This window comes from Zingiber officinale, chromosome 6A (assembly GCF_018446385.1).
Source record: "Zingiber officinale cultivar Zhangliang chromosome 6A, Zo_v1.1, whole genome shotgun sequence".
Taxonomy (NCBI): Eukaryota; Viridiplantae; Streptophyta; class Magnoliopsida; order Zingiberales; family Zingiberaceae; genus Zingiber; species Zingiber officinale.
Window position 1 is genome coordinate 16,397,024 of NC_055997.1, and position 26,338 is coordinate 16,423,361.

General features: G+C 37.3%; 2 long non-coding RNA genes across 2 annotated transcripts; both read right to left on the reverse strand.

The window, feature by feature from the left end:
- Positions 1-11,937: 11,937 nt before the first annotated feature.
- LOC121993761 lies at positions 11,938-14,976 on the reverse strand. Its single transcript, XR_006115402.1, has 4 exons — positions 13,007-14,976; positions 12,818-12,935; positions 12,659-12,727; positions 11,938-12,003 (listed from the first exon to the last, which is right to left on the reverse strand). It is a non-coding gene; the product is annotated as an uncharacterized LOC121993761 (long non-coding RNA).
- Positions 14,977-19,290: 4,314 nt separating this feature from the next.
- Positions 19,291-21,135, reverse strand: LOC121993762. The gene is made up of 4 exons (XR_006115403.1): positions 20,360-21,135; positions 20,171-20,288; positions 20,012-20,080; positions 19,291-19,356 (listed from the first exon to the last, which is right to left on the reverse strand). It is a non-coding gene; the product is annotated as an uncharacterized LOC121993762 (long non-coding RNA).
- Between the last annotated feature and the right edge of the window lie 5,203 nt (positions 21,136-26,338).

The following is a 26,338-nucleotide window of genomic DNA, read 5'->3' on the forward strand; positions in this document are numbered from 1 at the left end:
CAGCCAAGATCCTTTGTTTATTTCTATTTTATTTTACATTTGAAATATTTTTTTCTAATTAATGATTGCAATACAACCATAACAAAATTAACAGCACACAACCTACCATTATCATTGACAATATCTAAATATTTTCTGCAAACAATGAAAATAGAGAAGAAATACCTGATTTTAAAATTTTGGGAGATTGAAAAAATAAATTTCAAATATGAAATATGCTTGAAGTTGAAAGAGAAGTGCTCACCCAAATGCTCCTTTTTTAGTATTCCCAATTTTGTCGAATGATGTTTAAAAGTGAGATTAAAAGAGTTTAATTTATGTACAAATAAATGGAATAATGGGCTTCAATCTCACTCATGGGTCATTAAGTAATATTCATGATGAGATGTGCATGGACATAGCTATATAGCCTATATTAGTTATTTTTTTAAAAGATTTTGGTATCTCTCAAATTTGTGAGGTGTGAAGCACTTGCCTCACATGCTACATAAAAGGTCTGGGCCTAATAACATTTGGTTTGCTATACTATTTGTTGTCAATTAGATCAAATATTTTAGTGTCATAACTTTGTTTTTGTAACATTTTCTTAACATATGCAAAAGTCTCATTAATAATATGTTGATTGTTCAGATCTAGTTTTTTTTTCTCCTTATATTTTATTATTGTTATTCAAATGTTCTAATGTTTAGAAATAATGTGGAGAAAGAATGACAATCCATTTTAGGTCCTATGAATTTATGAGGATGTAAGGAGTCTAAAGATACTCTCTATTACTTATTTCGGCTTCTCCGAAGGTGTTAAATTATTATATTTTTAGGGAGATTCTAAGGCAATAGACTTATAGTTTTACTATTTATTTGATATATATAGATTCACTATTTGAGTACATATTATATGTTTGAATAGTCTTAAACTCATTTACTGAAGGTCCGCAATACAATTCATAGCATGAGAGAATTTGTAATTGGATCATAACTTGTGATTATCTCTACATGTGTAATTATAAACATATTGGAATTTTTCTAGTCGTCGAATTGGTGCATTTGGACATCATCAATTCTATAAGACTAGCACGGTTATATTCCTTGGTTCATCCATGCATCTATTTCTCACTACTAGAGACATTGGGATGTCGAGAGTTAAACATGGATGCTAGTTATGATAACTAGTTTATTGGAGTGACCTGCTATAAGACTTCATATGGTTCTCTATATATATGAATAAGTTTGTGAAGTTCTTACTGCAGCTTGAGTATAAGTTTCCTCAGACTTGAGATATACAAGTCAACTTGGTTATGGAGACTTATACTTTGACATCTTAAGCAAGCATCTCCTTGGAGGTGTAAACCTGAGATGATTGAATATAAGTTAAAGTGCCCAAAGGTGTTTAGATAACCCATAGAGGATTCACCGCTCCTTATGAGGAAACGTCTACCCTATAGCCATAATTTAGGATTATACTCAAAATCTTTGGCCAAAGCATCACATGTTAAGAGTATGAGACTGTTATACACATGTACGAGTAATTTAAATCCAGATAATAAGAAATTATTACTTGGGCTAGGTGTAACGTAGTCAACCTAGTAGGGGTAGATACATAGACCATGTCCTTAACTAAGTGGGTATAAGACAAGAGAAAGGAACAAGGTACGCCTCATTGTAACTGTTGAATGGTTTAGAATTAGTTCTGAGATCAACTATGATTTTCTGATTAATTGGAGATCATGATGTACTACGAGGTGTCACTCATGATCGTTCCATAATTAAGTAGTTAATTATGAATGACTAAGATAAACCAGGAATCTATTGGGTCACATGCACTACGAGTCTTTAAAAGATGAAAAATAAGCTAGAGAAAAAGCTTCTTAGATCAAGAGATAAATATTTGGTTGGACCATACATAAGACAAATATGATAATATTTGTCGAAACGGAAGGGCGGATGAGCTACATCTTTTATGAAAGAGTTGGACCCTATTTGGTTTAGTCATAAACCAATTTGGTTTAGCCATAAATTGTGAATCAAACCAAGGGGTTAATTGGCTAATTTTTTATTAAAACATAATGGGTTGGATTTGGGCTTTCTAATCCAACTCATTAAAGATGACTATATATTGATATGGTTAAGAGAGAATTAACATACAATTTATTATTAGCTTGATTAGGTTTTGAAAATCTAAACCCAATACTTCTCCCTCTCTCTTGTTGTCGACCACAACAAGAGGGTCTCCTCTTGTTGTCGACCACAACAAGAGGGTCTCCTCTTGTTGTCATGAGCCACCTAAAGGAAGAAGATCTTCTTTTGCTTCTTCTTCTTCTTCTTGATCCTTCTCCTTCGCTCATGGATAATCTCTTCCGAAGGTGAAGCTTATTCTCTTCGAGTTGTCTTGAAGAACTCGGCGTGAATATGAATAGAGATGAGGTTCGATAACATGGCAAAAGGTTGATGCCCTTCTTATTAAAGGTCATCCGTAAGGTATACCTAGACTAATTATTATTCAATTTCATTTTATTTTATGATCTTGTCTGCATGATTGTATTTTGCATGCGTGTAGTGTGTGTTATATAATAAATTAGTTTATTTATTGTTAAGTCTTCTGCTGTGCATGTTTACGAAACATGTTTTTAACACACACCGCATAGACCATATCCTAATAGTGGTATCAAAGTCCGATCGTGCTTCTACATGATCATAAAATTATTTTATGGTTTGTAATTAGTGTTGTAATTAATTTTTAGGATTTTTTAGAATTATTAAGAATTTTTTATTTTTGGAAGTTTTCTAAATTGTTAGAAAATTCAACTTTTAAAAAGTTTCTGAAATAATTTTAGAAAATCAAATTTAGAAATATTATGTTAATTTAGAAATTATCATTTCTAGATTTTTTATAAAATTTTAAGAAATATTCTAATTGTAGAAAATTTCCTAATTTGTTAAATAATATCAAATTTGGAAAGATTCTAAAATTCGTTAAAATTCCAGATTTGAGATATTCTGAATTAAATTATAGGAATAGTCTTTTCTAGAATTTTTGGATTTATTTAAAATATTTTATTTTTAGAAAGTTTCATAAATTGTTAGGAAATATGAAATTTTGAATGATTTGGAAAATCACAAAAAATCCAGATTTAAATTATTCTATAATAAATTAAGAAATATTAATTATTTATTTTCTAAATTATTGGAAAATTAATTTATAAATTTATTTTAAAAATAATTAAATATCCTGATAGAAAAATTCTAGATAAGATATGTTAATTAAATTTAAAAATTATTTTCCTAATTTGATTAGATAAATCTTGATTTATTAAAATCAGATTTATAACATATTTTTATTTCCAAAATAAAATTATAACATATTTAAATTTATGTCATGTTCATGTCATATTGTATGCAATGTAAATGCATTAATTATGACATATTAGATTTTGTCATGTGTGTGATGTGATTAGATCTTGTCGTCTGTGTCATGTGTCATGTTATGTCATTGCATGCGATGTGTCGTATCATCATCTATATCATGCGTGAGATGTGTTAGATTGAGATGCACGTGAGGGGGAGTTAATCACATGGTTTTGAAAAAATTATTCTTTAAGTTTTGAGATAAAAAATACGCTGTGGAAAAACACAGAAATAAAAACAATTAAGAAGACAGAGACAGATACAGTCGGTTTTATTTGGTTCGAAACCTTCGGCTACTCCTACTCCAAGACTTAGGTCCTGCGGACCTATCGATGGATAATTCACTAAAATACCTCTTCCAGAATTGCCGAAAGAGGGGATTGAGTATAAAGAAAGTCGAAGCAAATGCAATACACGACACTTGTCCTATTGTAATAATTAAGTATAGAATTTAAAGTTACCAAACACTTTCTTTTCAAAGTCGGTTAACTCGAGCTTGGTGTTTGGACGCCTTCTTAGCGGTAGACGAGCATAATAGTGTTGTAGCAGAGTCACAATAGGAAGTCGGGGCAGTCAAGACCTCAATCAAATGCATAGAAGCTTGTGTATAAGTTATATTTTGAAGCTTGGTCGAGATGCTCTTATAAAGGCTATGGAAGGTGTCTTCTATAGGGTTGAAGGTGCTTCCAGTGTGTAAAACTTGATTCCAAAAAGAGTTGATCCTTATCGCCGAAGAGGTCAGAATCTTATCCTGGAGAAGGCACCTTTATAAGCCGAAGATACCTTCCATGAACAGTACCAAGGCACCTTCCAATGCATGAAGGCACCTCAGGTATTGTTCACTCGAGGCTTTTTGTACTCTTCTTGTAAGGAACTAAAGCGCTAAACACGCTTATGCACAGTGGAAACCATCTAGTTCCTCCAAAAGATCCATGCGAAGGGAAAGAACATATACTAAGTTTTATAAAAGAACATGAAAGGTTATACCTTTAATGCGTGCTCACGGACTCCAGACAGCTTGGATTTCAACAAGATCACACGTTCATGCCTCTACGGTATCCACATGAACAAGTATCTCTGTTTATCTCACAAACTCACAAAATGGAGAAGAAAAATTACCTAAGGTTGTGCTAGCAACCAAGCAAGGTAATTTCGGCCAAGAGGAGTAGAGAAGAGGAAGGAGAATGAATAAGTTACTCAAAAATGAGAGAAAAATTGCTTAAGTATTTTCATCCAATGAAAACACTTAATGAGCATTAATTTAATTAATGAGCCTTAATGAGCATTCACTCTCCATTAAGGACCACACTTGAAATTCTTCATTTTTGAATTCAATTTCGAAATTTGAATGACTCATTAAATTTCAAAAATTCAATGAATTAATCTCCATTAATCCTCACTTAAGTCTAACTCAAATCTAATTCACTTGAGTCTAACTCAAGTCTAATTCACTTGAGTCTAACTCAAGTCTAATTCACTTGAGTCTAACTCAAGTCTAATTCAATCGAGTCTTACTCAATTGATCTCATGCAATTTCAAATTCAATGAATCACTATTTCATTAATTTAAATTGACTCCTTGAGTCTAGTTTGAATTGTACTTAATCTAATAATTAGATCCAATTGAGTCTAACTCAATAAGTCCAATTCGGATTAGACTTAATCCAATGATTCATCATATGAACTCATCTCCAAATCTACTTGTTCTTTGTGTGTGACCCAATAGGTTCAGGTAATGTTGGTAATGTATCCAAATCAACATTTAGATACATAAGCAATGAGTGACATCTAGCAAAGCATCATTGCTACCCAAGTGACGAGAAAGTCGAGATCTGACCTAACCTGTCCGTAGTTATTATCTTGTATGACTTGGTCCCTCTATCCTTGATATCTAGATTGATCAATGAGGCAAAGACCGTGTTATACACTTATCAACCTTTGTGTTTCTTGATATCTAAGTAGATACATAATCAAATAAGCTCAATATCTCATAATTTGGAGGAAACAAATTAGGAAGTTTTAATTTTGTGTTTAAAACTTTCCTAATTTGGAGGACTTGTAGGGGTCGGCCATTAAAAGAATAAAAGGAAATTTTTATTTAAATTTTCATTTTGTTCATTGGCAAGGGAAAATAAGGAAGTTTTAATTATGTTTAAAACTTTCCTTAATTGCCAAGACCAAGGAATATAAAAGAGAGGGTAGAGGTGCCTCACCTAATAACACATCTATTATTTCTTTCCTCTCCTTTCCTTGGTGTTGGTCAGCCCTCTCCTCTCTTCTTTCTCTCTTCTCCTTTTGTTGAGGCCGGCGGCACTTGGAGGCTTTATCTCATCTTGGTGGCCGGTTGCTTGTGGAGAAGAAGAGAAAGAAAGCTTCCCTTCAAGAAGAGTTGGTGGCCAAAACTTGCAAGGATAAGAAGGAGGCTTGGGTGGATTCTCATCTCGGTAGATCGTCGCCCACACAATGTCCGAGATAAGAAGAGGAATATGATAGAAGATCATGAGATCTATAAGCTACAAAAGGTATAACTAGTTATTAGTTTCCGCATCATAAGTAGTTCATTCTTTTGTTTAGATCTTGAAATACCAAACACAAGAGGCTAGTGATTCTAAGCTATCAAATTTATGTTTCGATTTTGTGTTTCTTTTGTTTTTCGATGTTGTGATTTGATTGTTCTTAATGGTTAAACCTAGGGTTACTATAAGTAGATTAAATATTGAATTTCATTGAAAGGCTTTGTCTAGGAAATGGTGGATGCTCCCATACCCAAGAAGACCTAATGCCTCACCATGTTTAACATGGAAGCCGATCTCTAAAATTAATGTTTAATCGAATTTGTAACATGGGTGGATTTGGATTAATAATGTTAAGCATCATTTACGATCCAAGTCTAAACCTCTAAGAACAGATAAGTTGAATTTGGAATCAATAATGTTAAGTTCTGTTTGCGATTCCAAATTTAATTTCTAAAGAACACAATAGATTGTTAGGAAAGGTGCAGGACTTGTATAAAATTTTTGTACAGGAGAACCAGTACGATATTCCGAGTAGCAACCAACAATTGGTATCAGAGCTAGGGTTTGCCTCTGTGTGTTTGGTTTTCAGTTTAATTATGCACATGTCATAGATATTTTAGGCAGGATAATAGTAGGATATGCTGACTCTATGGTTGCAGGTTCCAACTATTATTGCTTATTGTGATTGTGTGTGATTGGACCCTTGGACATGTCAAGGGCATTTTATTTGTGTGCATGAGTGTATTTATTAAATACAGTAGGAGCTGTATTAGCTCTAGGATTTTACATTTTTGTTTGATCTAGACTTCATGTGCATTCCCTTGTAGAATATAGGATCGATATATGTAAAATTCTATTTTTATCGTGGATCGTATCCTTGCAAGGCGTGGTACTATTGGAGGACTAGAAGCGCAGCAGAAAAGGAAGCTCGATGGACCCGACGACATGAACCCTAGGGCTAGCAACACATGGAGGACAGTGATGGAAGAAGCCATAATAGTTAAAAAAATTAATTTTCATATTTATTGCTTTTATTTACTGTGATGTGTGTGTGCATGTGATGTGTGCTTGCATGAAAAAATTCCTCACCTTAAATAACTAAGTTGGAGAGGAATTTTAAATAAATTCCACGGTCTCCATTACTGGTTTGTAAGTGATGCAACAAACTTGCGTGTTGGCTCTAAGTGCCTCCCTTCACAACGGATGAGTTTGTTTACGGATCACTAGATCAAACTTCCTTTATGGATGGTTATAGGAAATTATTTAGGAGCGTGTGATCTTCTCCAACTGAAGGGGCACAATCCTATTTAATGGACTAAGTATCAAGTAATGGTATACACTTAGATGCATTTAATAGTATCCTCCCCAAGGGAGTCACTGCTATTATTTGTGTGACCAAAGGAAAACCAACTATTAATTTTATTTGTCATAAAGTTAGGATGACAAGATAATAAAATTAATGGGTAAAACCTCCTCTTACAAATGTTGAATTTGTATACGTCCACACTAATATGGCATGCAAAATTCATGGTGTTTTGAGGTGTTGGTAAATTAAAATAATATTGTTTGAGGAATCAATATTATTCTAAATTTAGAGTCTTGACCAAAAGTTTATTTTGTGATTCTTAGGATGACTTTCAACCCACTAGCTATTATATTGAAAGAGAACAAACTTACTAGTCCCAATTACATAGATTGGAAAAGAAATCGGGGCATTGTCCTAACTGCTGAAGGCTATAAGTTTGTACTATTAAAGGCTTGCCCTAATGTGCCTAATAGTGATTCTAGTGAAGAGGAGATTGAGTATCATAAGAAATGGGTTAAGGCAGATGAGATGGCGTGGTATTATATTATGGCTTCAATGTCAAATGTACTGCAACATCAGCATCAGGACATGCCAACTGCCTATGACATGATGAGCAATCTCAAGGATCTCTTCGGACACCAGAATCGGGCTGTTAGGCAAGAGGCAATGAGAAAATTAATGACAGCCACAATGTCTGAGGGGACATCTGTAAGGGATCATATCCTAAAGATGATGGCTTACTTGAACGAGATACAAATCCTTGGAGCTGAAATCGATGGGGAAACCCAGGTTGATATTATTCTCCAATCGTTACTTAAAAGTTTTGAGCAGTTCCGCTTGAACTACAATATGAATAAAAGGATTTATTCATTGGCAGAACTAGTGACAGAACTTCAGGCAGCAGAACGGCTATTTCGTCATAATTCTCAAATTCACTTTGCTGAAAATGTTTCTACTTCTAAGTCGAAAGGCAAGAAGAAGAATAAGAAATAAGCTGGCTCGGCAAAGAAAGTGAAACAATCTCTAAGTACTGGACATAAAGCAGGAGTGAAGAAGCCGAAGGGCAAGTGCTTCATTTGCAAGCAGTCGGGACATTGGAAGGCAGACTATCCTCGTAAGAGAGAGAACAATAAAGGTATATCTTATTCTCTAGTAGTTGAAACATGTTTAGCGGTGTTATCTACCAACACCTGGTGTGTAGATATAGGAGTCACTGATCATGTCTACAATACATTGTAGGGGTTCCAGGAAACCCGACGACTATATGAGGGAGAGATAACCGTCTACATGGGCAATGCTATAAAAGTGACGGCTGTTGTAGTGAGAGATGTCTACTTATCATTCGATAGGAATAGAACTTTGGTTTTGAGAAATTATCTTTATGTACCAACTTTTAGAAAGAATTTAATTTCAGTTTCTAAATTGTTTGTGGATGGATATTCTGTTTCTTTTGATGACAAAGTAGTTATCAAGAAGAATAGGGTTATTATCTGTTCTGGTACAATAGTAGGAAATTTATATACTCTAAATCTAATTTCTCCCACAAAACAACAAATGGAAATTAATACCACATCTTCTAATTCTAATAAGACAAAGGAACCTTCAAAAATGAACCAAACATATCTTTGGCATCTAAGGCTTGGTCATATTAACTTAAGTAGGATTCAAAGGCTAATAGCCGATGGACTCTTGGGTTCATTAGTGTTGGAAAACTTTCCAACTTGCGAATCTTGCTTGGAAGGTAAAATGACCAAGAGACCTTTTAAGGCCAAGGGGTATAGAGTCAAAAATGTGTTAGAATTGGTTTATTCTGATTTGTGTGGTCCTATGTCTATCCAGGCAAGAGGTGGTTTCAAATATTTTGTCTCTTTCATAGACGACTATTCGAGATATGGGTACATTTACTTGATGCGCCGTAAGTCTAAATGCTTTGATAAGTTCAAAGAGTATAAGGCTGATGTGGAGAAACATCATGGTAAAAGTATCAAGACTTTACGGTCTGATCATGGTGGCGAATACCTCTTTGGAGAGTTTAGGAATTACTTATCAGAGGCTGGGATTCAATCCTAATTGTCTACACCTGGTACACCCCAATAGAATGGTATGGCAGAACGAAGGAATAGGACTCTTATGGAAATGGTTAGATCGATGATGAGTTGTTCAAAATTATCAAATTCGTTTTGTGGAATTGGTACCTTCTAAATCAGTACCCTCTACTCCCATGGAATTGTGGAATGGGCGTAAGCGTAGTTTGAGTCATATTCGGATATGGGGTAGTCCAGCACATGTGCTGAAGGGAGATACTGACAAGATGGAATCATGTACAGAAGTTTGTCTATTTGTGTGATATCCTAAAGGAACGAAAGGTGGTTTGTTTTATAATCCTAAAAATCAGAAGATCATTGTTAGCACCAATGCTCAATTTTTAGAAAAAGATTATGTAATGAACCACAAGCCCATGAGTAAAATTATTCTTGAGGAAATAAGAGAGGACACTTCTACTTTAGTACCAACGGTACAAGATGAGATACCACAAGTAACTGTAACACGTGTCACAAATGATGCACAATTACAGATAGTGCCTCATCGTAGTGGGAGGGTTATTAGACAACCTGCAAGATTCATGTTTTTGGGAGAGTCTTCAGACTTGATCCCTGGTGAACATGAAGTTGATCCCTGGACATATGATAAAGCACTCCAAGATAAAGATGTAGTATCTTGGCAAAATGCAATGAACTATAAAATAGAATCTATACATTCTAATCAGGTCTGAGAGCTTGTAGAACCACCAAATGGTGTAAAAGCTGTTGGATGTAAGTGGATCTACAAAAGGAAAAGAGGGATAGATGGTGTCACGCCCCCAAAGGAGTCCCTGCCAGACAAAAATCCGACAACATCTCCCCTGTACCGGTGACAATATGAAGCATCACTACAAACCAAATATACATCAGCCACATGCGGCTGGAATATTTATATACACAACCACGCAGTTATAATAACAGCCCATACGGCTGGAATGAAACAATCACAACCACGCAGTTATATATAAGACAGCCCACAGGGCTGTACAAAACAAACCAACACAGCGGAAAACGAAGAAAACGGAAAGCCCAATACAACACAATCAACACACTGCTAGCCGGCTAGGCTTTATACAACAACCACAACAACACATACATCAACACACCAAATACAACAAATATCGAATGCAAATAAAGATATACCAAAACCCGAAACGATCGTCGGATGTGACGTAGGACCCGGCAGACAGGATACTCCGAGCGACACTCCAACCATCTACCTGAAAACATAAAGATATACATGCGGTGGTGAGTATAGGTAACTCAGCGGGTAATAGAAAAGATAGTGCATGGTCCATAAACAAAACATGGAGATCAAAAGTATACAGTCTCAGTAGGGAATAAGAACATGATCATACTCTCATAATCAATGCACCTAAACATATCTGACATAATAACTGATATATAAACTGCATAAACCACAACTAACATAATGATGGATACATACCTAACTGAATCGAATACGATGATCGATAAACTCACCGGATCTGCAATAGATATACTCGACACCTGTGCAATATAGATACGATCGCGTATACATGTAAAATAAATGGCATGATGCAGCATGACAACCAAATGCAACAACCATATCTCAATCAAGTGCAATAACGACAATCACACGCAACTAGTATCTACTAGGCATGTATGCAAATATAACCCCGGATGCACCGCGCATCATACGCAAAAGTGCATGCTCCATGGTCACCCCGCCACCTCTCCGAACACCACGACCCCTGTATGGCCGAGAGGCTTGGGTCTGTGACGACAGTACTACCCTCCAGCCCACTATATAGTGGTCGAGGCGACAATCCGCTAATAGCTATATAGCTAAATAGATCGGGGTCCCTGACTGCTCACAACGCCGGATCTCACTAAACCTCGTGACCGGGTGGCACGACAGCAGCAACTGCTCCAACTACCACTACCCATGAGTGGCCGAGTGTGCGGTCTAACCAAACCAATGATGACTCTCTCACCATAAGGGAGACAATGGTCATCGATGCAATGAATGATGATATATATATATATATATATAATCATCATCCATGCAACAACCCCAAACCTCATAAATGCCTCCAACAAGAGTATAATCGTCATGATACCTCTATGTATCCCACCAAACATATGTACCCACTACACATGTATAATCAACCAAAACTCCAATAATCCCACCAGACACATGTATACAAAAATATAAGTACAGTCACCAGGTATCCTCCAATAAAAACACAACGGACATGTGTATATACTCCGAACATACAATCAACCCAACTCCTCCAAAAGTACATGACAAATACGTATGTACACACCACGTGTAAATGCAGGTCAACAGGATGACTCCTATAACACATACCCACCTATGTACAGTCCACATCATATACCCAATCAGCATGGTAATACTAACAACCCGACAAACCCTACAAGAGATACTCTACACGTGTAATCACAACAGAGTAGATATCAAGAGTAGAGACTGTATATGAATTAAATAGATCATCTCTAAGCTCAAGCAAAAGAAACAAGCAGGAAAAACAGCAACTAAACACGATATAGGGTAAAGTAACCTAATCCGTCAAATAACAACCATGCACTAGGCTCAAAGAAAATCTACATAGAGGCAAAGGAAGAAATACCCGCCTTTAATCTGTCGATCGTGATAAGATAAATCCCACGTCGAGACGCTTGCCTCGAAACCAAGTCCTGCAGCAATCAATATGTTTATATTTTATTTAGCTAAATTCATATGAATTAATTAGCTAAATAAAATCCCTAACCCAATAGCATCACTCCAATCACATCCGATCTTTGACTAATCTCTCAAATCAACACATCATTTAATCCAATAACAAATCTCCGCATAATGATATCCAACCACAATAGCCTATCATAAAATCAAATCACCGTCATAAATCCACATCACATAACATCATCATCAACAACTACCCAAATCCATCCACATCTGATAATCCAACCAAAAATCAGCCCAATAATCCTAAGAAGGATCACATAACAACCTATATTAACCAATCACCATATCCACAAATTTCAACCTAATACAAACCTCAATCAATCCAATACATACCAATAACGATCATGTTTAAATCCACCTAGTGATCCAAATCCAATACGATATTAAATCCAACATAACCTACCCTAATTCATCCATTAATCAACCTCATTATAAACCCCTTCTAAATCCACCGATCACAATTTATCCAAGCACCCACAAATCACAAAATCTCCAACATAATACAATACCAATCCTTATCAATTCATCAACACCACATAATATCACATACTTAAACTAGTATCAATATATTCATTGATCGGATTAAGGTTTACCATGAAAACTAACCTTAATAGCCTTCTTCTTTCAATCTTCAGCTAAAGAAAGAATCACCACAGCAAATCAAGCATCCTAAATCTGTCACCGAAATTCCAGGACATAGTATCAATCAAATAGGATAACCAAGAGAGAATTCCTCCTAGTATCAATCTAAATCTACATACTTACCCTATAGCCAAGCTTGTCTGACAATCCCCCCACCATTCCAGCAGCCACCCATTGGACAATTTTGGTCGGGAATCTGGTAGAACACCCAATTTCCTCAGCTATGGATTCCGCTACCAATCTTTGATGGTCATATAGCACATCAGAGATCCATAATTTAACAAAAGGAAGGGTAAAAATAGAGAAACTCACCGTACCCTTTGTGAACCAAGAAACTCCTCTAATGGCTGCGATTTAGGGAATTCCGACCGAAATCTTCACCCTGTGCAGACGTGCAGCAACAGGGAGGCCAAAACTATGGCTAGGAGCTCCCTTCTTGGCCGGAGATCTACCCACCCGGAGCAACGACTCTAAGGGAGTAACGGTCGGACGAAACCAACCCTAGGGCGTCGCTCCGAATCTGCACAGAGAGATGGAGTGAAGTGGCGATGAAGAGGCCGGCAACTCCCTCCTTCCCACGGTGATGGTGACATCGACGATCGACCGGTGCTAGCTCTCGGCGAGTCAACGGAACACCAATCGGCGATCGGGTGTGATCGCATGAGAAGGGCATCGATGCGAAGAGGCAAAGAAAAGATCGGGAGATGAGAGGAAAAGAGACTCCACGCTTCGGGAGGAAGAGGGAGAGGAGGCTCGGTCGGGGTTACACCGATGGACGGTGGCGCACTCGGCGTCGCAGGCAGAGAAATCGCCGGAGAGGGAGGGGTTTCGGGCGGGATGTGAGGAGGAGGAGATCGGCGTCGGGTTTGGGGGAAACAGCGCTTGGGAAGGGAATTAAAGGAAAAGAAAATAACTTATAATTATAAACATTTCCTCACCTAAATAGGTCTCCCAAACAGGCCTTATTTGTACCCGAAATTGATCCCCTCAAAACCCGTCTTACGTGCTCTGAAAAATTCCCAGAAAATTTCTAAAAATTCTGAAAAAATTCTATAAGGCTATTTCCCAAATAACCCTATCTATTTAATTTTTTTTTTTTTATATCTTACATTCTCCCCCTCTAATAAAAATTTGGTCCCCAAATTTTCTGGTCAACTCAGGGATCTTCATCCAAGGATAACCTCCAAGCAACATACTCGCATACCACTCTATCCAAGTATGATGAACAAATCTCCAATCAAAAAGAATGGCTCTGTGGGTTATGAGCCCACTCTACTTCCGCTTCTCTCACACTGCCATCTAGCCAACAGTGGATAAATCAACTACCTCTGAAATCCATAATCCACCATCAATAGATTCTCCAACATCTCTATAGGGCGCTCAAACTATCCATCAGTCTGAGATGAAAATCTATACTAAAGTGAAACTCCTAATCCAAAGTCTGCTGTAACTATAATCAAAACCATGACATGAAATCACTGATCTCCATCCAAAACAATACTCAGAGGTACATCATCCAGTCTGGAAATCCCTCTAGAGTATAATCCTGCTACTCCATCCAAAAGAATCCGTCGTACATACTGATAGCTAGGGAGCAAAGTCATCAACTAATCCATGATTACCCAAACCATCATATCCTCTCCGAGTCTTGGGTAATCCCACAACAAGATCCGTCATAACATACTCCCACTCTACTCCAGTATCCAAATCAACGGAGGCACTCCTACTAATCTCTGATGTTCCGCCTCCATTTACTGACATAATAGACATCAAGCTACAAAATCCGCGATGTCTTTCTTCATGTCATTCCACCAATCAGAATGCTCCAATCTCTATACATCGGGTGCCACCCAGATGTATCACCAATCCAGATCAAGGTGTTTCATGCAGTAACTCCTCCCGGATAAGAAGTGACTCGAAAACACACACAATCTCCCATAGAGATCTATGAATCTCATTCCTATCACACGATAATTCGATATACTGGCATGAGACTGCTCCGCTCATACTATATCGGAACTACACCAACTCCCAGATACGATACATATGTGTAGAGTGCAAATCCGTCTACACTAGAAAGCATAACTAAGACGGTGCAGTTATCTAAACTGATCTCACAAACATCTATCCAGGAAAATTCCATACTCTTCCTAGACACTCCGGTCAACTGCATAAATGCTGGAGAAAACCCTCAATCAAATCTCAAGTAATATCCAGCTAGACCAAGGAAGCTGCGAGTCTCCAATATAGACTACGACTACTCCCAACTGATAACCACTTCTAATTCCCATGGATCCACTAATATCTCTCTACTAAAGACAACGTGTCCCAAAAACTCGTAAAAGACAATCACAATACGTACTACTAACTTCACATATAGATGTTTCCGTCGAAACATCTCTAGAACTATGTGAAGCTAGTGTACGTGATCCACCTCGGATCGGGAATAGATCACAACATCGCCAATAAGACAATGAAAACTGATCCAAACTCTAAAAATACCAAGTACACTGAGTCCATGTAAACATCTAGGCACGGTATGCCTAAATGGTAACACCAAGGACTCATAATGTACGTACCACAAGCTTACTCCACCATAAGATCATCAACAACAAGTCTGTAATCTAATCACCAACTACAAATCACTAAATCCATAAATATCACACAAGTGCTACTCCTCATGTCTCTATCAACCTCAAACACCAAATAGTAGGCCATCAAACCAAATATCCACCAATAGATCATCAAAAGGCAACCTATCACCACATCTGATCTCATAATGTCCACCAATCACAAATCATCCTCAATATCACTCCATCGTACCAGATAGTCTCCTAAATAAAGATGGAGTCAAAGGAAAATACCTAACCTTCAACCCCTACTACCAACAAACTAAACGTATCCAAAAAGGTCTACAAATCTCATCATCTCATCCTTTCCGATAACCAAATATCCACAGAAAAAGGATATCAATCCAAAGTCAAAGGGTCACACAATCTCCTGACTAAGAATCTACCCATCAAGAAAGTATCTACGCAACTCTCATAATCATCTCATAAATGTCCCTCGATAAAAGGTCCAACCCTCTAATCTGAGATATAGACTACCAGATCTGGTAAAATGATCACGTGGTCAAGGTCTTGAGCCACCTGATAGAGACAATGTTAGTTGAGTCGTCTAACCATTATCTTGTACCCCATCATACTGTGATTGCTCCATCTGAGGTTCAGTAACCTCCAGTATCAAGCAATGAACACAAAAATAGAGGAGCACTATAACTAACTAGCTGATCAAAATATCCATCAATCAACGCTCTACCCTTCGGAGATCATCATATGAAATTATACCTAGTTACGATCAGACCTCCTAGGTAGTACTCAACTAATACCACTTCCTCCGCACTATTATGGGGTATATATCACTAAGTACATCATGGATATCTAATCATATCCAATAGTTCCATGAGTCAGGATCTCCCATGGAACAACGATGGGCGAGTCTACTAGTCATCGCCTTACAAATCACCATGCTACCAAAAGAGGTAAAGAACTACTCTCTCCAAAACATCTCAAGGAAATCACTAAGTGATGACCTGATCTCCAAAAAAACATTCTCTGCTTCTTCCCTCACGTTGTACCGGGTCACGTAAAGGTTAAGCAGCTAACTTCGACTCTCCTACGCCAGTACAAATCATATATCCAAATGTCCTCTCCAACTCATACACCCTAGTAAGGGATGTATCTCATAAGTGTTAAGCACGTAGCTTTACACTTTTCCACACCGTGCGATATCCTATCTGAACGTACCTTCTAAGCCCCCCAACCAGGTACAGACAATCCATAGTCAAAGTCCCCATGGAATAGGATATGTTGATCCTCTATAGACTGACTAAGCCGATAATGGTATATGGCCAATTCAGTCCTTTCTACACCGGTACAAGTCAAAATATCTAACCAAGTAACATCCCAAAGATAGGAATCTCTAAAGATAGAGTAAGTCAGTCCCCTACTGGTCGGACCAACAACATAAATCGATCAACACTATCTGATCCAACAAGAGTAAATCAATCATCCACTGATGAAACTAACTAAGGTAAATCGATACCCAGCCACCAAAGTCAACCTGGGTAAATCAATCCTCTACAGACAGAACTGAAAGAATCCAAATAAGTACTCTGCTGATCGAACTAACAGGAACACAGAACCGACTAAAATAAGTCAATCCTCAACTATCCAAGTCAACAAGGGTAATAAGTCAAACCATAACTACACAAGTCAACCAAGTAAATCAAACCTCAACAGGAGTAAACCAGTACTCTACTAACTGAGTCAATATGAGTATACCAACATCATCAACTACCCAGCTAATAGTAATAGAGACTGGTATGTGACTCTAACTCTCAACCAACTCGTAGTAACAGACACTAAAACTACTGGCAGTATGATATGAGGAAATCCCCTGAGACTGTAACTCCTTGATCTCCATTAGGTCAATCGTGATCAGTGATTGACCTAACACATGCAATGCATGCTAAAATAGGCAGGTACTAACAAGAGTACTAACACATGTCATAACTAACTATCATGGGCAACAATACATACACCAACAGAAATGTATGATAACAATGCAAACATACCTCCTATAGCCTGGAGATGTCCTGCTGCTGCCTGGTCCCAAAGCCGAAAAGTCACATCAAGAAAACCGAATCACGAAATCCAAAACACGAATAATAGGCATCGTACCTACTCTGATACCAAAAATTGGTATCAGATAAATCTCAAAAATCTAAAACAAAAACAAAGCAGACATCGTGTACCACTAAAATTGTCACGCCCCCAAAGGAGTCCCCGCCGCATAAAAATCCACAACATCTCCCATGGACAATATGAGCATCACTACAAACCAATATACATCCCACATGCGGCTGGAATATTTATATACACAACCACGCAGTTATAATAACAGCCCATACGGCTGGAATGAAACAATCACAACCACGCAGTTATATATAAGACAGCCCACAGGGCTGTACAAAACAAACCAACACAGCGGAAAACGAAGAAAACGGAAAGCCCAATACAACACAATCAACACACTGCTAGCCGGCTAGGCTTTATACAACAACCACAACAACACATACATCAACACACCAAATACAACAAATATCGAATGCAAATAAAGATATACCAAAACCCGAAACGATCGTCGGATGTGACGTAGGACCCGGCAGACAGGATACTCCGAGCGACACTCCAACCATCTACCAAAACATAGATATATACGCAAGGTATAAAATCAGTAATAGAAAAGATAGTCGTGGTCCATAAACAAAACATGGAGATCAAAAGTATACACCTCGGTGGGAATAAGAACGATCATACTCTATAATCAATGCACTAAACATATCCGATATAATAACCTCGATATATAAACTGTAAACCACAACCAATATAACGATATACCTAACTGAATCGATATGATGATAACGATCAAGAACTCACGGATCCGCATAGATATACTCGACACTGCGAATATAGATACGATCGCATATACATGTAAAATAAATGACGTGTATGAGCATGACAACCAAATGCAACAACCATATCTCAATCAAGTGCAAATCACAATCACATGCAACTAGTATCTACTAGGCATGTGTATCGCGCATCAAATGCAAGCATCATAACTGCGTATGCATGCTCCATGGTCACCCCCGCCACCTCTCCGAACACCACGACCCTGTATGGCCGAGAGGCTTGTGTACTACCCTCCAGCCCACTATATAGTGGTCGAGGCGACATCCGCTAATAGCTATATAGCTAAATAGCATCGGGGTCCCTGCTCACAACGCCGGATCTCACTAAACCTCGTGACCGGGTGGCACGACAGACTAAGAGCAATCGCTCCAACTACCACTACCCGAGTGTGCGGCGCTAAACCAAACCAATGACTCTCTCACCATAAGGGTAAAATTATTTGAGATATTAAGCGTGATATATATATATATATATAATCATCATCCATGCAACAACCCCAAACCTCATAAATGCCTCCAACAAGAGTATAATCGTCATGATACCTCTATGTATCCCACCAAACATATGTACCCACTACACATGTATAATCAACCAAAACTCCAATAATCCCACCAGACACATGTATACAAAAATATAAGTACAATCAATAAAACACAACGGACATGTGTATATACTCCGAACATACAATCAACCCAACTCCTCCAAAAGTACATGACAAATACGTATGTACACACCACGTGTAAATGCAGGTCAACAGGATGACTCCTATAACACATACCCACCTATGTACAGTCCACATCATATACCCAATCAGCATGGTAATACTAACAACCCGACAAACCCTACAAGAGATACTCTACACGTGTAATCACAACAGAGTAGATATCAAGAGTAGAGACTGTATATGAATTAAATAGATCATCTCTAAGCTCAAGCAAAAGAAACAAGCAGGAAAAACAGCAACTAAACACGATATAGGGTAAAGTAACCTAATCCGTCAAATAACAACCATGCACTAGGCTCAAAGAAAATCTACATAGAGGCAAAGGAAGAAATACCCGCCTTTAATCTGTCGATCGTGATAAGATAAATCCCACGTCGAGACGCTTGCCTCGAAACCAAGTCCTGCAGCAATCAATATGTTTATATTTTATTTAGCTAAATTCATATGAATTAATTAGCTAAATAAAATCCCTAACCCAATAGCATCACTCCAATCACATCCGATCTTTGACTAATCTCTCAAATCAACACATCATTTAATCCAATAACAAATCTCCGCATAATGATATCCAACCACAATAGCCTATCATAAAATCAAATCACTGTCATAAATCCACATCACATAACATCATCATCAACAACTACCCAAATCCATCCACATCTGATAATCCAACCAAAAATCAGCCCAATAATCCTAAGAAGGATCACATAACAACCTATATTAACCAATCACCATATCCACAAATTTCAACCTAATACAAACCTCAATCAATCCAATACATACCAATAACGATCATGTTTAAATCCACCTAGTGATCCAAATCCAATACGATATTAAATCCAACATAACCTACCCTAATTCATCCATTAATCAACCTCATTATAAACCCCTTCTAAATCCACCGATCACAATTTATCCAAGCACCCACAAATCACAAAATCTCCAACATAATACAATACCAATCCTTATCAATTCATCAACACCACATAATATCACATACTTAAACTAGTATCAATATATTCATTGATCGGATTAAGGTTTACCATGAAAACTAACCTTAATAGCCTTCTTCTTTCAATCTTCAGCTAAAGAAAGAATCACCACAGCAAATCAAGCATCCTAAATCTGTCACCGAAATTCCAGGACATAGTATCAATCAAATAGGATAACCAAGAGAGAATTCCTCCTAGTATCAATCTAAATCTACATACTTACCCTATAGCCAAGCTTGTCTGACAATCCCCCCACCATTCCAGCAGCCACCCATTGGACAATTTTGGTCGGGAATCTGGTAGAACACCCAATTTCCTCAGCTATGGATTCCGCTACCAATCTTTGATGGTCATATAGCACATCAGAGATCCATAATTTAACAAAAGGAAGGGTAAAAATAGAGAAACTCACCGTACCCTTTGTGAACCAAGAAACTCCTCTAATGGCTGCGATTTAGGGAATTCCGACCGAAATCTTCACCCTGTGCAGACGTGCAGCAACAGGGAGGCCAAAACTATGGCTAGGAGCTCCCTTCTTGGCCGGAGATCTACCCACCCAGAGCAATGACTCTAAGGGAGTAACGGTCGGACGAAACCAACCCTAGGGCGTCGCTCCGAATCTGCACAGAGAGATGGAGTGAAGTGGCGATGAAGAGGCCGGCAACTCCCTCCTTCCCACGGTGATGGTGACATCGACGATCGACCGGTGCTAGCTCTCGGCGAGTCAACGGAACACCAATCGGCGATCGGGTGTGATCGCATGAGAAGGGCATCGATGCGAAGAGGCAAAGAAAAGATCGGGAGATGAGAGGAAAAGAGACTCCACGCTTCGGGAGGAAGAGGGAGAGGAGGCTCGGTCGGGGTTACACCGATGGACGGTGGCGCACTCGGCGTCGCAGGCAGAGAAATCGCCGGAGAGGGAGGGGTTTCGGGCGGGATGTGAGGAGGAGGAGATCGGCGTCGGGTTTGGGGGAAACAGCGCTTGGGAAGGGAATTAAAGGAAAAGAAAATAACTTATAATTATAAACATTTCCTCACCTAAATAGGTCTCCCAAACAGGCCTTATTTGTACCCGAAATTGATCCCCTCAAAACCCGTCTTACGTGCTCTGAAAAATTCCCAGAAAATTTCTAAAAATTCTGAAAAAATTCTATAAGGCTATTTCCCAAATAACCCTATCTATTTAATTTTTTTTTTTTTTATATCTTACAGATGGGAAGGTGGAAACCTTCAAAGCAAGGCTTGTTGCGAAAGGGTATACTCAGAAAGAGGGAATCGATTATGAGGAAACCTTTTCTCCAGTAGCTATGCTTAAGTCTATCTAGATACTCTTATCTATTGTTGCTCATATGGATTATGAGGTTTGACAAATGGATGTCAAGACGGCTTTCCTTAATGGAAGTCTTGAAGAAAACATCCATATGAAGCAACCAGAGAGATTTATTACAAAGGGAAAAGAGCATCTAGTATGCAATATCAATTGGTCGATTTATGGATTGAAGCAAGCTTCAAGATCTTGGAACATCTAGTTTAATGAAGTAATCTAGTCATATGGATTTATTCAGTGTCCGGATGAGTCTTGTGTATACAAGAAGTGTGATGGAAACATGGTGGTATTTCTTGTACTATACGTAGATGATATTTTGTTAGTTGGAAACAATATCAAAGCGTTGTCGGAAGTAAGGGTATGGTGTTGGTTGCTATGCGGAATATCATACTGGTTCCTCTGTACAAAAATTTTGTACAAGTCTTGAACCTTTACTAACAACCTATTGTGTTCTTTAGAAATTAAATTAGGAATCGCAAACGGAACTTAACATTATTGATTCCAAATTTAACTTATCTATTCTTAGAGGTTTAGACTTGGATTGCAAACGATACTTAACATTATTGATCCAAATCCACCCATGTTACAAATTCAATTAAATATTAATTTCATAAATCATCTTCCAGGTTAAACATGGCGAGGCACTAGGCCTTCTTGGGTATGAGAGCATCCATCACTTCCTAGACAAAGTCTTTCAATGAAATCTAATATTTAATTTTTTATAGTAACCCTAGGTTTAACCAAAAGGAACAATCAAATCACAAATTTGAAAAACAAAAAAAAACACAAACTTGAATCACAAATTCGAAACCTAGAATCATATGCCTCTTGTGTTTGGTATTTCGAAAACTATACAAAGAAAACTAGTATGATGCAAAATAGAATTACTAGTTATGCTTTTCTTTGTAAACAACAACCTCTTGATCTTCTATCGTATTCCTCTTCTTATCTCAGACGTTGTGTCAGCAATGATCTACCGAGATGAGAACCATCAAGACAACTTCCTTCTTCTATGTTTCGACCACCAACATTCAAGCTCCAAGGGATGCAAGAGCAAAGCCTCCTTTCTCTCCTTCTCCAAGCAAAATCCGGCCACCACAAGAGCTCCAAGAGATGGTGAGGTTCGGCCACAAGAAGAAGAAAGGAGAAGAGAATAGGGTCGACCACACCAAGGAAGAAAAGAGAGAGGAATAATAGAATATGTGTTGTGAGGTGAGGCACCTCTACCCTCTTTTTTATATTACTTAGTCTTGGCAAATAAGGAAATTTAATTATAATTAAAATCTACTTATATTCCTTGCCATAGGCTAATAAGGAAAATTTAATTAAAAATTCCTTTTAACCCATGCTATGGCCGGCCACATCACATGCTCTAAATAAGGCAAGTTTTAAACACAAAATTAAAACTTCCTTATTTGTTTCCGGAAATTTTTAAAATAAAAATTTCTCTATTAATTTTCCCTTCATGGTTGGTTATAAAAGGAAAGTTTATAAATTAAAATATCTCTATTAAAACATGTGGATGATTTCCAAAAAGGAAGTTAAAATTAAAATCTTCCTCTCAATCTACAAATAAGGAAAGATATCAAATCTTTTCTTAATCTTTTGTAGAAACTATAATAGGAAAGATTTAATTTTAAAACTCTCTTTTAAATCATTAAGATGGTTACAAAAAAGGAAAGTTTTATCAAAAATTAAAATCTTCCTTTTAACTACAAATAAGGAAAGATATCAAACCTTTCACTTAATCTTTTGTAGAAAGCTATAAAAGGAAAGATTTAAATTTTAAACTCTCTTTTAAATTCATGATATCCACATAAGATAAGATTTTAAAAATAAAATCCTTTTATTTTATATGTCCGGCCCCACCTCTACTTGGCTCAACCTTTTGCTTGGCCAGCCCAAGCTTGGACTCCAAGTTTGCTTGGCCGACCATCTAAGGTTGGGTAAGAAGGTGGATATAGGTGGGTATAATACTTTATAAATAAGAGGCTACAATAGGGACCGAGAGGAGGAATTGGTTTTGGTCTCCCGATGAAATTAAGCTTCCCGTGTTCACCCCGAACATCCAACTTAATTTTATCAATAATAATTCATACCACTAAATAATTATTATTGAACTACCGCACCAATCCCAAATTACATTTTGGGCTCCTTCTTATTATGAGTGTATTAGTCTCCCTATGTTTAAGATATAAAATGTCCACTAATTAAATGAGTTACTGACAACTCACTTAATTAATATCTAGCTCCAAGAGTAGTACCACTCAATTTCATTATCATGTCAGACTAAGTCCACCTGCAGGGTTTACATGATAATCCTTATGAGCTCCTCTTGGGGACATCATCAACGTAGATTACTAGGACACAATTTCCTTCTATAATCAACAACACACACTATAAATAATATCATTTCTCAACTTATCACACCTTTTGATTTATCGAACTAAATCTCACCCATTGATAAGTCAAAGAAATAAATACTAGATATATGTGTTTGTTATTATATCAGGATTAAGAGCACACACTTCCATAATAACAAAGGTCTTGTTCTTTTGTTCAGTTAGTATAAAAAGAATTTACCTTAAATGGTCCAGCTCAATACACTCAAAGTGTACTAGTGTAATTTTATAGTTAAGATAAACTAATATCAAATTACACTACGAGTACTCCAATGGTTTGTTCCTTTCCATCTTAGTTGTGAGCTATTGTTTATAATTTATAAGGAATTGATAACATGATCTTCTGTGTGTGACACCACACACCATGTTATCTACAATATAAATTAATTGAACAACTACACTTAGCATATAAATGTAGATATTTGACCAATGTGATTCTTTATTTCAAAATAAAATGTTTACAAAAGGCTAGGCTTTTAGTATACACTCTAACATATGGTTGTCCAAGCAATTTGATATGAAGGACTTAGGAGAATGCGCACATATTCTTGGGATCAAAGTGATAAGGGATCACAAGAAAAGGATGTTGTGCTTGTCCCAAGCTTCATATATCGATACAATCCTAGCTCGTTTTAGCATGCAAGACTCCAAGAAAGGTTTTCTACCCTTTAGGCATGGAGTATCTTTATCTAAAGAGATGTCTCCGAAGACATCAAAAGAGATAGAAGAGATGAATGTAGTTTTTTATGCTTCAACTGTAGGAAACCTAATGTATGCTATGTTATGCACGAGACCGGATATCTATTTTACCGTGGGCATGGTTAGCAGATATTAAAGTAACCCTAGACAAGGACATTGGACTGCTGTAAAGCATATATTGAAGTACTTGAGAAGGACTAAAGATTATATGTTAGTTTACCAAGCAAATGATCTGCTCCCTGTGGGTCACACAGATTCTGACTTCCAATCAGATAGGGACAATAATAAGTCTACATCAGGCTATGTGTTTACTTTAGGAGGTGGAGCCATTGCATGGAGGAGTGTTAAGCATAAATGCGTTTCAGACTCAACCATGGAAGATGAGTATATGGCAGCCTCTAAGGTAGCCAAAGAAGTTGTATGGCTCAGGAACTTCTTGATGGACTTAGATGTGATTCATGGTTTGCCCAAAATCATCAGAATTTATTGTGATAATAGTGGTGCAGTAGCAAACTCGAAGGAACCACGAGTCCATAAGGTGAGTAAACACATAAAGCGCAAGTACAACCTGATACGAGACATCGTGAAGTGAGGAGAAGTTGTTGTAGCCAAGATTGCATCAGCGGATAACCTGACAGATCCTTTCACTAAGGCCCTTCCGGCGAAAGCTTTTGATCAGCATGTTGAAGGAATGAGAATCAGATGTATGTCAGCGTTTATGGCAGCATAGTCTTTTAATATAAGTGGGATATTGTTAGAGTGTATATTAAAAGCCTAGCTTTTTATAAATATTTATTTTTGAAATAAAGAATCACATTGGTCAAATATCTACATTTATAAGCTAAGTGTAGTTGTTCAATTAATTTATATTGTAGATAACATGGTGTGTGGTGTCACACACAGAAGATCATGTTATTAGTTCCTTATAAATTATAAATAGTAGCTCACGACTAAGATGGATAGGAACATACCAATGGAATAGTCATAGTGTAATTTGGTATTAGTTTATGTTGACTATAAAATAATACTAGTACACTATGAGTGTATTGAGCAGGACCATTTGAGGTAGTTTCTTTTTATACTAACTAAATAAAAAAACAAGACCTCTGTTATTATGGAAGTGTGTGCTCTTAATCCTAATATAATAACAAGCACGTATACTTAATATTTATTTCTTTAATTTATCAAAGGGTGCGATTAGTTCGATAAATCAATATGCCCGATAAATTAGGAAATAATATTATTTATAGTGTGTGTTGTTGATTATAGAAGGAAACTATGTCCTAGAAATCTAGGTTGATGATGTCCCCAAGAGGAGCTCATAAGGATTGTCATGTAAACCCTGCAGGTGGACTTAGTCCGACATGACAATAAGGTTGAGTGGTACTACTCTTGGAGTTAGATATTAATTAAGTGAGTTGTCAGTAACTCATTTAATTAGTGGGCATTCGATATCTTAAACACAGGGAGATTAACACACTCATGATAAGGAGCCCATATAGTAATATAGAATTGGTGTCGTAGTTCAATAATAACTCTTTAGTGGTATGAGTTATTATTGATGAACTCGAGTTGGGTGTTCGGGGTGAACACGGGAAGCTCAAGTTCATCGGGAGACCAAAACCAATTCCTCCTCTCGGTCCTTGTCGTAGCCTCTTATTTATAAATTCTTATACCCACCCATACCCACCTTCTTACCCATCATTAGGTGGCCGACCAAGCCAAGCTTGGAGCCCAAGCAAGGGTCGGCCAAATCAAGCCTTGGATGGATCAAGTGGTGGCCGACCCTAGCTTGGAGCCCAAGTAGGTGGTCGGCCACAATAAAATTAAAAGGGATTTTAATTTTAAAATCTTTCCTTATGTGGAAGTCATGATTTAAAAGAGAGTTTTACAATTAAATCTTTCATTTTATAGTTTCTACAAAAGATTAAAAGAAAGGTTTGATATCTTTCCTTATTTGTAG